Source organism: Osmia lignaria, chromosome 7 (assembly GCF_051020975.1).
Source record: "Osmia lignaria lignaria isolate PbOS001 chromosome 7, iyOsmLign1, whole genome shotgun sequence".
In the NCBI taxonomy this organism is placed as follows: Eukaryota; Metazoa; Arthropoda; class Insecta; order Hymenoptera; family Megachilidae; genus Osmia; species Osmia lignaria.
This window is the reverse complement of record NC_135038.1, coordinates 8,124,052-8,137,033: the sequence shown is the minus strand read 5'-3', so window position 1 is coordinate 8,137,033 and position 12,982 is coordinate 8,124,052. Positions and strand designations below refer to the sequence as shown.

Here is a 12,982-nt window from a genome sequence, read left to right as displayed (position 1 = left end):
CGAACCGGTTTTCAGCCTAGCCCACGGGATTTTTCGGACGTTTAACGGTCACCCGGATGGGAACGGCTGCAACGAGTCGTACCTTCAGGTAAACGTGCCAACAACCATCGGTCGATGTTCCTCGTTTTCGACGACACGTGTTCCTTTGCCGTCGACGCAACCCTGTCTTCCACTGGTCATCCATTCATCGATCACACGGTGATTTGTAACTTTTGCGTCCACGTTTACTCGTCCCTCGAATCGATACTTAAAGATTTCTTTGTTTCAGCCATGGAATACTTTGAGAGCGGCCTTCGAGGTATCTAACGTAACCATACGAAGTTGTTACTCTGGAAAGTTCATTCTCGTCCACATTTAGCGTTTCACCGGTTGATCCACGAGGAGAAAAGACGGTCGAGCGTAGACCGCGATAAATCGCGAGCAAGACGTATCGAACGCGTCCAAACGTTAATTCCGAGCGACAGAAAAGCGAGTTGGAAACTTCAGGAATCTCCCGAGAGAGAGAGAGAGAGAGAGAGAGAGAGAGAGAGAGAGAGAGAGAGAGATAAAGAGAGACAGTAGACTCTGGCGACGATGTAGCCTGGACGGAAAACGAAATCGCTTTGAACAGGTCTCTTTTCCTTTGACCGGCGGTCTTCCCTCTAACAGACCAATTTGCTTAATGACTTCTCGATAGCCGGGTTGGCTTGCCGGCAAACAAACGATGACCCCGAATCTTTTAGCCCCGATACCGAGTTCCCCAGAGTGTCCGACTGAAAAATAAAGTTGCATCGTCCGTTTGAAAGGCGATCAACGACGCTGCAGAGTTTCACGTGAAAAGAAATTCGAAAGCGGGAGTCGTTCTGCCCCGGGTCCGAGGGATTGAAAAAAGGAGAAAAGAAGAAAGCAAAGCTCAGGGCGGTTCTCGCACCCCCCTCTTGCCGGAGAATCGGACAGAGAAGGCAACGAAGAGAAAAGGGTCGGGCGTAGGAGGGTGAGCAACGGGGGTAAGTAAGAAGGAAGACGGGGCTGGCGGACGAGGTAGAAGGAGGGCGGCATTAATTACGGTCTTTTATTATAAAAACTGAACTCCCTCCGGCCAGGAGAGAACGAAGAGAGAAGCAGATAAGGAGGGAAAAAGCCCCCGACTCCAACGACTGCCACCCACCCTATCCTGACGGCCTTCCCGGCCACGGAACCTCTCCTTCCTCTGTTCAATTTAAAATACTTAATCTGTCTTAGTCCAGAGCCGCGCGAGGTTGTCAAATGCAACTGTTGTTCCAGGACGACGATCGCTGCCTTCTCGTCTCGAGAAACACGCAACGACGGACCGCGTTCCTTTCTACCCCTGATACTCCCTTAACGATGCCTTTTCCGCCAAACAAGCAGACCTTACATGTTGAAGAATCAAGCGAGATCCTTAAAGGGTAGTCTACGTTTTAGATCTGTCGCTTTCAATTGCATTCTCGTTTCAGTTACAGAAATACTTTATTTTGTAGGTCGTAACTTGAGTTATTGGGCGCACACGTAAAGTTGAGCGAAGAAATGAAAACAGCAACTTAGGAACGATGATATTAATCGAATAAACAGTCGCAGAAAGGAGAGGAAAGTAGCTGGCGATGGTCGGTATGGTTGAGAACCATCGTGGAAAATAAGAAACGGGAAAACGGCGAGGATTTTAATTTGCATCCCCGTTCCCCCGCAGCCACCTTCCGTCTCGCTCACCACCCAGCCGCCCTTGTCTTTTGCAGAGCTCCGGAGAGCCTAGCTACTTTCTCCAGAGGGGTGGAAGAAGAAAGGTAAGAGGGATGGCGAGCAGGGGGACGAAGAAGAAGGGGCCAAACGGTTGGAAATATCATAGCCGCACGCGCAGAACGAAATTACCGATTTGCCTTGGGCGTTCCTTCCTTTTTTCCGATTCCAAGCTTCTCATCTTTCTCCGTCGCGAGCGAGCCAGCGAGCTCGTTCGTCTTCTTTCGTCGCCCTTTGGTCCGTCGACACACTGCTCGTCGAAACCACCCTCATCGCGAAGCCCCGGCATAGCAAATAACTTTCATAATTCTCGATTAGAAAGTTTTCCTTCTCAGTCTGCTCTCTAAGAGAAGCGTACGGGTCATCCTTCGTTTCGGCCAACCCTTTGCCGTTCCATCGGCCTTTTTCTCTTCTTTCCCTCCCCGTCGACCGGCACAACGTGGACGGATATCAAAATTGACTTTGAAGGATGTTTCGCCATCATCCTTCGTACTTATTCTCGATCAAGCTTTTTCCGAAACTGATTCTTGTCATCGCGAATGTTTACGAAATCCAATAGAACTACACAAAGTAATCGAATTGTTTACAAAACTTCTGTTCGAAGGGTAGCAAATCTACATATCGTGAACTGGTTGAAAATGAGTTGAAAAAAAAAGTGGAATACATTGTCGATGGAAAGGGTAAAATTGTATCCAGGACTGTACCGCGAATCTATTGAAAGTACCAAACGAGCCGTTTCGGAGGAAGGCTGTAGGGTCAGCGGCGAGGGTCACTCGACATATGGCCCAAATCCTGGGCCAAGCAGTCATTACGCCGTACGAATTCGATCCCCTCCTGATTTCGGACAATTCTCCATACCCGCCTCCCTTTTTCTCTACGGTATCACGCTCAAGCAACACGGCGAATTCATTTTACTTTCAATATTTCGCCCGTGTACGAGTTTAAATGCTTCCTACTTAAAATATGGATCGCTTAGTACGTGTTCCACTCGAGGATCAAAGGAATTCGATGCAAACGTCTTTGATCAAAGGCGATGGAAAACGAAGGAGGCCACGAGGATAAGAAGTCGGTGTTTTTCGTCAGACTGCAAGAATGGCCGAACGCAAAACATTTTGCTCACAATACGCGTTTCGAGCAGAGCAAAAAGAAAAAAAGAAGAACGAAGAGACGGCGTTCTTAAGGGAGGACGGGGCACGCAAAGCGAATGGAAGAGGTCGGAATAAAGAGGAATCGGGAGAAAGAGGAAGAAAGAGATGAAGGAGAGGTTGTTGCCGGCATCTCGGCCATGGTACCCATTTCGCTTCATTAATTTCTCGCAAAGACAGTGTCAGAGTCACGGGGGTTTTCCGGCAGCAGGGGCTCCTGGGGACCCGAGTCTCCGCTCTGGTATTTAAATTCAAAAACGAGAGCGAGCCAACTCTCTGCTTCCTTTTCTCTCACTGTATCCTCGTCCCGCCGAAGGACTTTCCTAATGTTTTTCTCTCGTTTCTCATCCTTCTCTCGAAGCTCACCCGGCAAGCCCCCTAAACCGCTCTCCTTCAACAGTACCAACCAGCCACCCACTCGGCCACCCACTCGCCCGGCACCCCTCGTTCCAGGAAGGCTCAGTCAATAAAGTATTCTAAAAACCCCGCGCGAATAAGAGCCGTCTTACTTCCTCTCGCTCCTTTCCGCCCGTCTCAGCCAACCTCATCCCCCTTTTCGTTCGAGCTAGCAACGTACCCCCTCGCACCCTCGTTTCGTCCTCCTCCTACTTCTTCGTCCCTGAACCACCCCGTCAACCCCACCGTGACGATGGGTGGTGAAGGAGGGTGGTGGAAAAATAGGGGTGGCAAAAAACGTCAATAATATCGGCAAGATGGAAGCTGCACGAATGTTTTAAGGGATTCCTACCCCTGCGGTTTTCGTTCTTGCTTCTCGACACTCCGTCTTCCTTTCTCCGTTCGTTCGCCCTCTCTCGCCTCTCTCCACGTCCACCTTTTCGAATCGCTTCTTTGCTCGCTCGCTAAAGCTCCTTCCTCTTCTTTCTGGCCGTGTCACCGTGCCACCAACCCCTGCGAAAATATTAACGTCCTTCCCCAACGACACCCACCTCCACCCCCATCTCATCCTCCGCACTCGTGCCTTCTCATCGCGAGAATCGTTTTCGCGACACGCTTTTTACCTTGGATCGTTCTTCTCCGATGAATAATGAAACTTCTGGTAAATACGCGTCTGTAATTCTATGCTTACTTCGCAGTTTTCGGAGACAGGATAAACTAAATTTGTCTCCTGAATAGCTCTTTGTGGGAAGAATTTGTGAATGGCACGTATGTGTGTCGATGGTTGAAAATGGATCAAAGTTTGTATGTCTTTTCTATAGGGAAAACCATTATCTATCTACATATATTGCGTATAAATTAATTGCCAACTTGTTTGTAAAAAGAATATACATTCTCAACTAGTCGGTGTATGTTTAAGAGTCGCGCGCGTTCCACTTTGCATTCAAGGCCAACAAATGTATACAATACTCGCTTCGACGATTTCCGAGCTAAGTGCCGATTGACCTATAATAATAGAACCGGCTTCTGTATTCCTCGACAAATGATAAACACAAGTTCAGTCACCGCGCTGTTGTCTTCGCGTGTCGACGCGTTTGATTTAACGTACGTCTGTCTCTTCGGTATTTCACGTCGTGAAACGTTCAGTTCGATTCCTATTCGGTTTTCGATCGAATTTTAGTGATGTGAAAGCGTTCAGTGACTGCTGACTAGACGTGCGCGTTGTGAAAGTGATCGGAGAAAGGGAAGAGCTTTTGGCAATGATACGGCATTGACTTGACTTCGATCTACACGAACGTACCAGGAAATCCAATTACTCACTGTATGAGGTATGCCAAAATTTTGAAATTTCTATTGGCGATGTTTACCGATAAATTAGTTGGTACAATAACAAAGTGTAAAATTTGCGTTGCACTAATTTTATTTTTAAACAATAAGAAAGAAAGTTATTTTTACAATGCGAAAACGTTTAATTGTTACGTCTTATCGTAAAATTACCAATCGCCCACGCGTACAGTTTATCATTCTGTTGCCGATGCAGCACTCTATCCTCGCTCGCGCATTTCCAATTAAAAGCGCGAGGCACTTATCGATACGAGGCAAAGAAAAGCAGCAAAAAATGCAAGTTCGTTCGGAACGGTTCTCCTTTCAACCCGACCATAGAAGCGTTTTCTCGTGTCTCTGGCCATTCGCGCGTTCCATGAAAGAGCATCGTAGAAAATAGGCTGGGAGCGGTATTTTTCCGCGTAACCGGCAGCTAGAGGTTCGGCATGGTCGATCGAGAGGAGGGTGGCTATTCCCCGCAACGCGTGCACACAGACGCCCACCGGTATCGCGTTGGGTAATTAGCGATGTTGAGAGGACCTAAGTACTCTAGCATCCACCTCTACCGCCAACGTTCACCCTCTCCCTCTTCTTCCTCCAGCTTCCATTCTGTCTTCCAATAAATGGATGGATAGATAGATAGGTAACGTACGAGGCAGCTGCACAGAGGTCGCGTTCAAAAGACCAAGAGCGGGCGACCTTATTGGGTGGTAGGCTCGCGCGTACACAGATACCACCCCTCTCAACCCTTCAGTGCACCCTCTTTAACCGGCGCGTTTGTATACGCGAGCGTTTGCGTCGAAACGACGATACACACCGAGACGACGTACGCGCGTGGGAATATCATTACCCCAGTCGTGTGTTTTCCGTTAATTGCCATTATCGGTGGAACTTAGTTAGGGCTTGCGTTTGAGACCGTCCTCCTGGCAAGACCTTTAAGAACGGACACTCTCTCTTTATCGCTTCCTACTTCCGTCCTTAGTCTCCTCCACTCTTTTCCCGCTCGCGATACACAATTTCATTTTGATTTCACGGTGGACGTTGTAATTTTATTGCAACGCGCTTTCCATTGCAGAGAATTCAAACTCTCTGAGTGAGAAATATTTTTAACGACGGCAGATTCTTTGATGAATTAATAGACAGGAAATCAGCTGTTTGGTAGGATCGAGAGATCTCGTTGACTTCTATGACCTGTTCTCGTGGTCCTTTCGCGTGGAACCGCGAAAGGGTTGTAAAGTGTACCAGTTTCCAAGATGCCTCTCTCGGATCAGAGTTTACTTTTTTCTGGAGGGTGAAAATTTCTCGAAACACGGACGGTACCTCCCGACCTCCCTCGCAGCCTTCTTCAGTTTTCCATCCCCGGCACCGTTGCCGGCCCTCCCCCTCCTCCAAGCCACCCACCGTCGACCAGGCTTGCCTACCAGCTACACCACCTCCGCCTCACCTCCTCTTCCGGTTCTTCCTGCGAGCACAATGGAGCCCGAATCCATCTCGGACAACCTTACCCTCCTTACCCGGCTTCTCCTTCGACTCTCCGCCGTTGCCGCCACCCTTCTTTTTCTTCGTATCTCGCTGAAACAGCGTCGAGGAATAATTCCATTTTCTTGTGCGAGTACAATTTTGCTTTCAATTTATTTTCCCCCCTTTTTCCTTCCCTGCTGCTCTCTCGCGCCACGAGATCTCCCAACATCCACGGAGATCGCTTCTTTCTCCCTCTTTGTATCTCGCTCTCGCACATCGTACCGTTCATTGCGTTGCCTCTTCCACGAACCTTCTTCGCCACCTCCAACCTCCAGTCTACCAAGGTCCTCTCTCTTTCTTTCACTTTACCTCGACCCGGCTCTTCTTCTTCTTCTTCTTCTTCTTCTTCTATTTCTTCTTCTCTTTCTCGCCTTCTTTCCCTCTTGTTCAACCTGCCAGCCACCCTCGCGCTACCGTCCGTTCCTTTCGTCCTGCTTTCAAGCCCCCCTCGAACCACCCTCTGGCCGTTGCCGCGCGCGCCTTCCGTCTTTCTTTATCGTTTCCTTAGTTTCTCCGGTTCAGCCAGCTCGTTTCTTTCACCGTCGGGTCCGCTCCATCCGACCTTACCTCTTCGACCGTTGTAATTATTAAACATTGCGAGAGCCAGCAGCGGTAACAAGCGTTTTATAACTGTGCGAGCGAGCTGCCCGGGGTATCCTCCTTTTGTTGCCCTTTCCAGCCGCCTGGCCACCGACGGAAGCGCCCTTGAAAAGCGAACATTCGACCAGGAATTCGAGAAAACCTTAATTTACGCTTCTTCGTATTTATTTAAACACACTCGAATTTCATGGTTAGATTTCCAAGCGAAACGATGATATTGGGGTAGAAATCGTCTTTGAATAAGTTGGCAATTAAGGATGGACGCGGTTGTTTCCTTAGAATTAGAAGCATTGTTCTCCGAGTGGAAGTTATCGTAAGCATCTTCTGCCGTTTGGAAAAGAAAACGAGCTCGCGGAAAGGGGTTCGGGGCGGCCTCTACTCTCCGCTAGATTATTCCGATTAGCAGGCAGAAAGGGGTCCGCCGGGTTTTGTTTCGTGGCTGCGAGCGGGATTTTCGCGAGCGATCGCTCTCGTCTCAATCTGGATTTTAATAATTCCCCGTGTCTGGGGATGGACGCACGAGCGAACCGAAGAATTCGCCGTGCCTGCGAGGGTTGCGAATAATTGCCGGAGGGTGGAGAGAGGGTGTGTTTTATATTTTCCAGGAACGTCTGTCAGTGACTGGTTCCAGCATTCTCTCAATGAGCAACCAAATCTTTCCTTAATCTTTCCTTCATTATTTAAACTGTTTCTGTATGTATTAGCATTCTGATGAAATTTTAGTTTACGCGTCAAACTGCAATTAAAATATTCATTTGATGTAACGAAGCGAGTACAGAAAAGAAAAATTCATTTTACAGGTGTTAGATTAAGTAGGGTATAGGTTTCCTATGAGAGTATTTTTTTGCACCCTCGAGGGGTCGGTTTCAAAACAGAAAAAAATTCCTATGCCACCCCTTTAGCCCGGTTTTTTCTGTCGCAATCGTCCCGACATCTGCTGGTCCTACAGGAAACTTTCCAACCCTGTATTACCGTCTGGAATTATACTACCCCGTCCTCTGCAGTGGAAATAGAAAGACCATTCTATTTTTTCCTATCGACTGCGTGCACGAAACTTTTCTACCCCGAGCTAAAACTATGAACTGAAAATCTAGATACAAAATTATTTGATTTTTTTATTAGAACGTAAAATTTGTGCCATATTATTTCTAAAGAGTATTTATGAATGTCTCTAATCAAGTTCCTCTCTTTTTATTCATTAATACTTTTTATAGTATAGTACTTTTTATTATTAGTAACTTTTTATAGTACATATAATTTACAATAGATGCATTTGTTGATTGCAGAGACTTTCAATTAATTGATTTAATCAGAACTTAGATTATTAAATTCTTTTAGAAGAATTCTTCTCAGCACTTCTAGTCGTCCATATTTCCAATGATTCGCTCCAGTCGGGGGGTTGGAATAGGCCCCGCCTCGGTACCCCTGTGGGCCTGGCATCAAACAGTACCCCTTGCATTAGGGGCGGTACCTTTCTAGCTGTAGATGATTTTACAGATAATTTTTCTACGCTCCATTTAACCCCACTAAAATTCCTTAGCTACCCCAAAAAACTTTAATTTCATTATTTCCAATTACCACCCACGTAGTCACGAATGCAATATGCAGTTGTATGCAAGTGCAGCTGCGTTTAACGTTTCAGAGATGCTGCGGAGATTCTTTGCGAACGTTTTGAATTCTTTGCATCAGGATATAGACCCGTACGTGTTATATTTTCGTAGGAGATTGCTCGTTACGAAACGTCTCGCGTTTTCAAGCGCGTGTAACGATGCACGTAGAGACAAGAGGTAGCGAGGAGAAGCGCAACAGAGGGCCGCGCACAAAGCATCGATAACCACGTCCTGGCTGCACTAGTCCTCTTTGCAATTTGCCTGCTCCCGTAGATTGCACCTGCACGGTCTATTACCGTGCAAGTTCGTCTGCGAGAGAGTAACGTAGCCTGAAACCTTGCTACCTTATCCTTCTCGCGATGCGGCAAGGGGGGACGTCCCTATTATAAGTTGCGAACAAACTTTACTTATATGCTCGGCACTACCATCCGCATGCGCCCACTTCTGGCCCCGCGTTCCTCTTTCTCTCTTGCTCTCTTTAGCTCTTCTATCTTCCTCCTGGCATGTTATCCTCTCCCCCCCCCCCCCCCCCCCCCCTCTGCCTTTTGCATCATCAGAAACCCCCTTTCTGTTTCCCTTCGTTCCTTCTATGTCGTCTCTGCTCCTCTTACTCGACCTATTCATTAACTTGACTCGAAGAGACTCGAAGACTGCGCATCATTCGTTAATAAGATACCCGATGAGGGGAATAAAGAAGCTAGGAACTCCTTCTCGGGCATCGAAGTCGAACGAATATCTTTGAAGATTTTTGTTTGAGAAATTATTTTTCTATTAGTATCGAGATTACAACTATCGTTTTACTGTCCGATCAGAAGGAAACGGGATTTAGCGATCATCATTCAGTTTCGATGGATTAATAGCTCTGAGTGTTAATCTGACTCGGAGTGACCAATGACCAGGAACTAGTTCAGTGGCAGTTCGGCAGAAGGACCGGACAGAGGGGTGCCTATGCCTTGGGGCGATGCTTGCTCTAATAGAAAGTCACACACAAGTTGACCGTGTGCATCGCGTCTACCTACGTGGTCAGCACACACGCGTCCCTCTTCTTCCAACCATCCAGACCCTTTTGTCGCGATCTTATGCGTCCGCGCGATCTAATGAGCCGTTGAATAATTGCTTATTAATGATCAACTGACCGCACGCGAGAGATTCGGCCTTATTGTTGCCTATTGACGCCACTGCTGGGCTAATGATGCCACGAAGAAAGGCTGCTTGACCACTGGTCACACTGTTACTCCGAAGCTCAATTTTATTTTTTTTTTCTTCTTTTCTTCTGTGTTATATGCACCCCTTTGATCGAGCAATGTATGCACCGGTCCCTTGCACGCCACGCAGAGATTCTGAATCGAACGACGCAGAATGCAACCCCTTTTATTCAACAATTGATTGCTAAATTAGGTACCTTTAATTAGTATTCATATTTCCACGAATCTTCGTTTAGATCCTTCGTCACGATTAGAGTAATCCACGTCAGGACGACGGAGGTTCGCGTCTGACGTCGATTTTAACACGCCAGAAGGACTTCTTATTCGTCCGTCGTTTCGCCCGAACTTGATGGAACTTAATTAAAGTTTCTTAATGAACGTCGCTGCTGCAGCCGTCATTACCTTCCGGCGTATCGGCACACGAAACTCACGGAGAAACTGCTCTCCATTATTTTCACGGATCTTCCGTCGCGGACCGGTGTTTTTCGACGATTGTAAGACGTAAAGAAAGAAGGTCGAAGAAGGGAAAAAGGAAGTCTCGATCCACGGCTCGCGATAAATCCTTTTCGTTGCGAGACATTTGAATCAAAAAGTAAATTTCATTCGGGGTGTGCGGCTCTTTCATCGAGCCCCGCATCTGCCGTTCCACTGGACATTGTCCTGTCCCAGAAATATTTGAAAACTGGTCGAACTAGACGCTCTGCCGAATAGGCGCCACGAAACCGATTCGTTGGAACTGGTCCCAATTGGCCGGCTGCAAATCCGGTCACTCTTGTTTCGCTTCAAATCCACGTTGGATTCGCTACAGAAACAGTATCACGTTGGAAATAATAGAAAATATCCTGCAAAGAGTGTTTGAAAATCGCGCGATGATTTATCAATATTTGCTACTTCCAAAATTTTCTTTGATACAAATCTTGAACTGAACTTGTTACTTTGTTGCTTTCCCACCGCTCTGCGCGGTCAGATTTAAGGTGAAAGGGGGGAGGGTAAAAGTTCGAATCCCTTCTCTGGGTCACAAGGGCCACGGACTGACCCGGAACAGGTTTCCTTCTTGTCTCCTTCGCTTCACATTTTTTTTCTTCTCCTCGGTACTCCTTGTAGTGTCCGAATCAGATTGACCTTTCGGTCGATTGTCCATCTTCCTTGGCCCGCTATCCCGTACGGAAACTGGTTTTCTTTCCCACATATCTACGGGCCTGACCGGTCACTCAGGGGGAACAGGAAGAGTGGGGCACCAGAAGTGACCAGTTCCTGGATGCGTTCTCGTCCTTTGGTCAGTTTACGATTTTGTCCCGTGATCGACGGTGCCTCTTTCTTTCGACTGTTGAAACTCTCTGACGAGAAACTGGATAATTCAGGTATTACTTTCATTTTTCTCAACCACTCTTATTATAATATCTCTTCCGTATGTTAAATAGTTAAATCCTGTGCACCCGGTGGTTAGTCGAGATTTTAAAGTGTTACCTGTGTTCGAAAGTATTAAGTATTGCTGGTAGTTCTTAAGTAAATTGATACAATGTCTTCTTTGTAGTTCCATTGAAAATTAAATTTCTTTGAATAATTCTTACTTCTTCCCGTTTGAAAATAAACGTTATTCTCGTCGAAACATTGGTCAATGTAGCGCGTATCGCAGTTAGCGAGGTGATAAAAATAAACGTAGCACGTCGCACGCTTGGTATATGGTACGCAGGAAACGACGTTCCACCCCCGCCTGCCATAGAATGCTTCACCCCCCATTTCGTTTCGTGCTACTCCGTAAGTACGTACTTTGTGCTACCCTGTAGGATAGTCAGGTTTTCCAAGTTCTCTCCCCTTTCGAGGGAAGCCACTCGAGGGCGGAGTCCCGGAGTAAAGCGGCCATACTGCCACCCCCGTCTTACCGACCCTCTTCTACCCCCGCTGGCAAAATAAGGGATGAAAAACAGGATGAGGGCAATGGTGCTTCTGGAAGCGCTCTCAAGCATACCGCCTTGCTTGCGAAGCTTCATCGGGAATTCACCCTTCCACCCGTCGCCTTTATTGCTTTTCCTACCGTTAGAAATTGCGTCTCGCGAAAATCTCTGAAACGAGTGTGACTTGATTTTACAAACAAATTTCTATTTCATTTTACGCAATTTATTCGTGCAACGTAGAAAGCTTCCGCGAAATTATTTATGAATGCTTTTGATCTTTTTACTGGCCGACATTTGGATCGATGAAGAATAACTTAATCGGGTGTTCATAAAAAATGAATCGTTTTTAGAATTCATTCAGATCTTTCTCCAAGAAATACGGAAACCTTCTCAAGAGCAAGAGACACTGTTTACTATTTATCAAAAGCATGCTTCTCCGTCTTCGCGTAGAGTGTTGTGTCGCTAAAGAGAGAAAGGGAAGTCTTGCCCTTTGCAAGGAAAGATTCAGACCGGATTCTCTCGTATTCCAAACCAGTCCATAGCTTTCAGTTCTCTCTCCCTTTCCTTTTCTCTCTCTCTCTCTCTCTCTGCCTCTCTTCAGAGAGAAGATATTTCTCCGTAGGAGCTTCTCGCAGAGTGAATGCTCCTTAATTTCCTTTGAGCCGTTTGCTCCGGAGTAAAATCCACCCCCTTCTGTCCGCCCTTCCTCCGCTTTTCTAACAGACCCCCTCGTCTTGCCTCGCCTAGCCTAGCCTCGCCGGCTTCGTCGCATAACCGTCGTCGGCTCGATGCTGACGCCAGCTCTCTATTCCTCTCTTTCTTCAGCCCTGCAGCTTCTCCTCGCTAGCCTTATTCTGTAATTTCGTTTACAAATGAAAGGGCCGCAAGCTACGACTTTGTACGCCGGGTACACGCGTCTGCAAACGCTCCAGTCCGTGACTGTCAGGTACTATGCCCCCCTTTCGTCCCCCTTTGGAATACCTTGAAAACGTCGTCTCTCCCGTTTCCTTAACGCCCTTACCGCCTGTTCGCTATTCGTTCGCCAACCGTTTCTGTTTCTGTCAGCCGTTGAAATAATTTCTCTCTTATCAATGATTACGTTTCTTCGAGAACAGCCGACAAGTTACTTCGTTTAAAGCGACGTTGAAACACGCTCCGAGACGAATGTGTGCGGTGAAAGGAAACGGTGAAATATCGCAAGGTTTTTTTCCCTCAATTTATCGAAACGTGGCTTCCCTCTTTAGGAAGACAAATCGTCCGGCACTTTTGCGGCAGCTAGGAAAACCTCGGCAATGCGAGGATACTACCCCGCACGTTCGGCACGGTATTTTAATTCGTCGGGAATGTTGGCGGACCGCCAAACGTCCGCAGAGATTTCTTAATACCCGCCGCAAATGCTTGGCGTCTGTGCCCGCGTCGTTCAGGAATCGGGGGCGGTCTCTGTCGCGCGGCTGGATCGGAAGAGGGTGCAATGCTCTAACGATACCATAAACGTTCACGTGCCTCCACGGACGAAACTTGTCTCGTATCATTGCATAACGGGTATCCTCTTATTG

The 12,982-nt window shown here is 47.3% G+C and overlaps 1 long non-coding RNA gene across 2 annotated transcripts in view; it reads left to right on the top strand.

Moving 5' to 3' along the window:
• Window positions 1-12,982, top strand: part of LOC117604499 (uncharacterized) — a 38,319-nt gene that overhangs the window by 11,590 nt on the left and 13,747 nt on the right. Inside the window, exons 2-5 of one of the 2 annotated variants that reach the window (XR_013062358.1) lie at window positions 16-198; window positions 269-298; window positions 359-1,406; window positions 1,479-1,778. This is a non-coding gene — a long non-coding RNA (uncharacterized LOC117604499). Of the gene's footprint in view, window positions 1-15; window positions 199-268; window positions 299-358; window positions 1,407-1,478; window positions 1,779-10,796; window positions 10,893-12,982 lie in introns of those variants that run through there. The other variant, XR_013062357.1, reaches the window with a different exon arrangement.